This window comes from Camelina sativa, chromosome 15 (assembly GCF_030686135.1).
Source record: "Camelina sativa cultivar CO46 ecotype springtype chromosome 15, ASM3068613v1".
In the NCBI taxonomy this organism is placed as follows: domain Eukaryota; kingdom Viridiplantae; phylum Streptophyta; class Magnoliopsida; order Brassicales; family Brassicaceae; genus Camelina; species Camelina sativa.
The window spans coordinates 11,838,852-11,843,532 of NC_141894.1; the positions used below are offsets into that span (position 1 = coordinate 11,838,852).

General features: G+C 37.3%; 1 pseudogene across 1 annotated transcript; it reads left to right on the forward strand.

Moving 5' to 3' along the window:
* Positions 1 to 653: 653 nt before the first annotated feature.
* LOC104746583 (UDP-glycosyltransferase 84A2 pseudogene) lies at positions 654 to 2,868 on the forward strand (annotated as a pseudogene). Its single transcript, XR_015582746.1, has one exon. The product of XR_015582746.1 is annotated as a UDP-glycosyltransferase 84A2 pseudogene (transcript).
* Positions 2,869 to 4,681: the final 1,813 nt, after the last annotated feature.

Sequence of the window (4,681 nt, forward strand, 5' to 3'; positions counted from 1 at the left end):
TTTATGGTTTCTATTTGATAATAATGGCCATTAATAGAAGTATAGAACAATCCTCTTCGGCTCTTCCAAATATATATCTCACAAGTCACAACGAAAGTCAAGTAGGATCAGTTTCACTTTCACCGGTGATAAAGGATATAAATAGGGATGTTAACATCGAATCATATCTGATCATATGGCACTATACTTTGGTGAATAAATGCCCATCTTTTTCTCCACATTTAAAATTCTACTCTTGACCGAAAGCATATAACTTTGTAGATAATGAAAATTACAAGTGACATTTATATGGTGCCCATTAAGCTTGAACAATGTATGTCTAATTTACACTTGGTGTAACCTTTAGTATCATAACCAAGTATCCACACTTGTATATGTGTATATCACCATTTTCAATTTGATCTATTCTCATGAATCTTTCTCCGTTTAACCGTTTTAAGTGTCATTTAAACAAATTCCATCCGCAACTTCATATTATACTGAAATTAACTATGTACGAAAATATCCTAGTAGTAAATTGTAGAGGAGTAAAAATATTCTATATAGTTTTCATATTTCTCGTTGATCTTTATTCCCATTCATGATTTTGCATTTACAAGTCGGAGGCTCGGAGCAATATGCATCCAACCTGACGTTGTACGTACCTAGTTTTTTTTTGTTTTTTTTTTTTTTTTTTGTGTGGGGGGGGGGGGGGGGGGGGGGTGGTGGTGTGGGGTTGCTACTTGCCTATGATGGAAACTTTAATCTTTTGGACCAAATTATCGAATATTCCTTAAAAACCACATGGAATATAGAGGTAACGTATAATTCTCTGTGATCTATATATCTCTTTGATAGTTTATGGAAGTGTAAAAATAACCAGAAAAACAAACGAGGGAGACGTTAGACCATCGCCCACTGACCAAGTCATTTATTAAGCATTTCCCAATTTACTGTAGTGATGAGTGATGACCCTACAATGGAATCCAGATATTAAATCAATCTTCGAATTTTAAATACAGAAAGCAATAGATATTTGGTAATTAAATGACCAATAGTAAGCAAACTATTCACCTTCATTGTCTCCTATTTAAAGCGTATTTCTCTTCTACTTTTCAACATGCACACACTTCAAAAACAAACACAAAAACAGAGCAAAGAAAAAAAGAGAGACCAAATTTTTTTCTAAGGATGGAACTAGAATCTTCTCCTCCTCTACCTCCTCATGTGATGCTCGTATCATTCCCGGGACAAGGCCACGTTAATCCACTTCTTCGTCTAGGAAAGCTCTTAGCTTCAAAGGGTTTACTCATAACCTTTGTCACCACAGAGTCATGGGGCAAAAAGATGCGAAACACCAATAAAATCCAAGACTGTGTCCTCAAACCGGTCGGTAAAGGCTACCTCCGGTTCGATTTCTTCGATGACGGGCTTCCCGAAGATGACGAAGCGAGCAGAACCGACTTGACCATCCTCCGACCACACCTCGAGCTGGTCGGCAAAAGAGAGATCAAAAACCTCGTGAAACGTTACGAGGAAGTGACAAAACAGCCTGTGACGTGTCTCATCAACAACCCTTTCGTCTCTTGGGTTTGTGACGTGGCTGAAGATCTTCAAATCCCTTGTGCAGTTCTCTGGGTTCAATCTTGCGCCTGCTTAGCTGCTTATTACTATTACCACCACAAACTAGTTCATTTCCCGACCGAAACAGATCCCGAGATCGATGTCCAAATCCCTGGCATGCCTCTCTTGAAACACGACGAGATCCCTTCTTTCATCCACCCTTCAACTCCTCACTCCGCTTTGGGAGAAGTAATCATAGATCAGATCAAACGTCTTCACAAGACTTTCTCTGTTTTCATCGACACTTTCAACTCCTTGGAGCAAGACATCATCGAACACATGTCAAGTCTCTATCACCCCGGCGTTATAAGACCGCTCGGACCGCTTTACAAAATCGCTAAAACCTTAACTAGCGATGACACCAAAGGAAACATCCCTCAGCCAGCGGATGAATGCATGGAGTGGTTAGACTCGCAGCCTGTTTCCTCCGTTGTTTACATCTCTTTCGGTACCGTTGCTTACGTGAAACAAGAACAGATAGACGAGATCGCTTACGGTGTGTTAAACGCGGACGTTACGTTCTTATGGGTTATTAGGCAACAAGAATTAGGTTTCAACAAAGCGCGACATGTTTTGCCCGAAGAAGTCAAAGGGAGAGGGAAGATCGTTGAATGGTGTTCACAAGAAAAAGTTTTGTCTCATCCTTCGGTGGCTTGTTTCGTGACTCACTGTGGATGGAACTCGACGATGGAAGCTGTGTCTGCCGGAGCCCCGACGGTTTGTTTACCTCAGTGGGGAGATCAAGTCACTGACGCGGTCTACATGATAGACGTTTTCAAGACGGGAGTGAGACTCGGCCGTGGAGAGGCGGAGGATAGGGTAGTACCGAGGGAGGAAGTGGCGGAGAGGCTGAGAGAGGTTACGAAAGGAGAGAAAGCAACGGAGCTGAAAAAGAATGCTTTAAAGTGGAAGGAAGAGGCGGAAGCGGCGGTTGCTCGCGGTGGCTCATCTGATAGGAATCTTGAGGTGTTTGTGGAGAAGTTGGCTGCCAAACCTGTGGCTAAAGTACAAAACGGAAGTCATAATCATGTCCTGGCTGGATCAATCAAAATCTTTTAAAAAGTCATTGAAGTCTTTTGGTCTTTTTGTTCCTGCAAATCCTTAATTGTGTACTGTGTTGTATGCATTTTCTTTACTTCGACATTTTGTTTCGTGTTTTTTTTGGGTATGTATGGGCGTATGGGTCTAGGGAAAAGTCATTAATACTTCTTGGAAGAATGTCAGACTGATCACGCATTAAATTATATTATGAATAGTTATTATTTATAGTATGTTGCTATATCGGGAAAGAATATTTATATTATGAATGGTTAATAATTTTACAGTATGATTTATGAATGACTTTGGGTAAATATGATGTGGTATGATCTCTACCATGAAATAAAATATACTAAAAACGTTTGAATAATATAATCTTTATCCAATATTATAAGCCGACAAGAAAAGTATCTAATTAATCAAATTTAAATGCTTGGGATATTTGTTTATGAATATTTGGACGGAAGTACTGCCATGAAATTCAAATATTACAAAATTTACAAACATATGCGAAGAAACAAAATTTGGATTTTGCTTACTCTAATAGAACAATTTAAAAATTTATTACTTCCGCAATTTACAACTTTGAACACTTCAGAATCCCACATAACCGCAGGATCACTAGCCTCTCGTCCTTATCGTCTTGACTCTTTCCACTTAACACTATATGTATTGACAGAAATGACACGTGATGCATAAATGTCTCCATGCTGTCAAAGTGTCAATTTTAAACGGTTACAAAACCTTGTCTTTTAACCTACCAAATCAAAAGTTTTTTTTTGATTGTTTGGTAGGGATATAATAAAAAGTTTGTTTGGTATACACATGTCACAGTAGATAAAAATATATAATATAATCAACGATATTTAGTAATTTAGATAGTTAAAAGTTAAAACAATGCAAAATAACGTAAAACGAGAAAGTACTAGAAAAACAGTCTTAATTGTTTTATCTATAGGAGTAAAAATATACTACACACGCCTATCCCACACTATGATGACCACCGGTGGTTGGTAACTGCGTGACTGGTGACTGGTGACTGGTGACTTGCGAGACTCCAGCCGACGTAGAGCCTTTCAATGGTACTGTTGTAAATAAATAAAAATAAATAAATAAACCCTAAGATACAGTTTAGAAGTTGCAGGATGGGATTTCATATCCATTAATAGATTTGACAAATTAAAGGTTGAATTGTAAGAAATTATAAAAAGTCAAAAACAGAGCTATTAATTCGAACGTCACTATATAATACTATTATTAAATACTACAATATCCATACTGTTTCAGGATTTGAGCCAATATCACTATTGGTGGTATTCAGGGACATTATCCTAGCGACATGTGAGCTACAGTCAATGCTGTTAACAGTGAGTCAATTCATTGCTCGCTCGTTGGTTACACAGAACAAATAAATGCGTCCCCGTTAAGATATTGTGGTATATTCTGGATTATTGCCTCAGGAAGACAATTGATTGCACTATAGGAGTAGACCAAAGTCACCAAATGGTCCAAATCGAAGTCATCATGAGAGCTGATAGATAGATATCCAAACATGAGAGTTGATAGATAGATATCCAAAGAGGGGATGTGGTGGGTGGTGAGTTAGATGCGTGGCTCAAATAATTGTGCTATATAGGTCGGTGAAATTAACTATATGTCACAATCTATTTCCAGTATAATACATTAAAAAACTGAGTTCAAATTAACTCACGCGATTTTCTTATCTTGTTTTTTTTTGTTTTTTTGTTTTTTTTTTTTCCGTTTGATGGAATCCAATTAAATAGATGTTTAAAGATATGAAAATTTCAGTGTTATACTTCTACAGAAGAAAAAAAACAAAAAAATGTGGTATTATATTCTTGAATCTTCCATAACTTTGAGTAACGTGTCACGAAATACTGAATGAATGTCGTATTGCTGAATAGTCTGCCCTTTTTTTTTTTACACAAAAAATACTTTTATTAAGCCCAAAACAAAGATCTCAGGTCTACAACAGCCAAACTGATTACATAGTATTACAAAAAGATTACATGATACAACA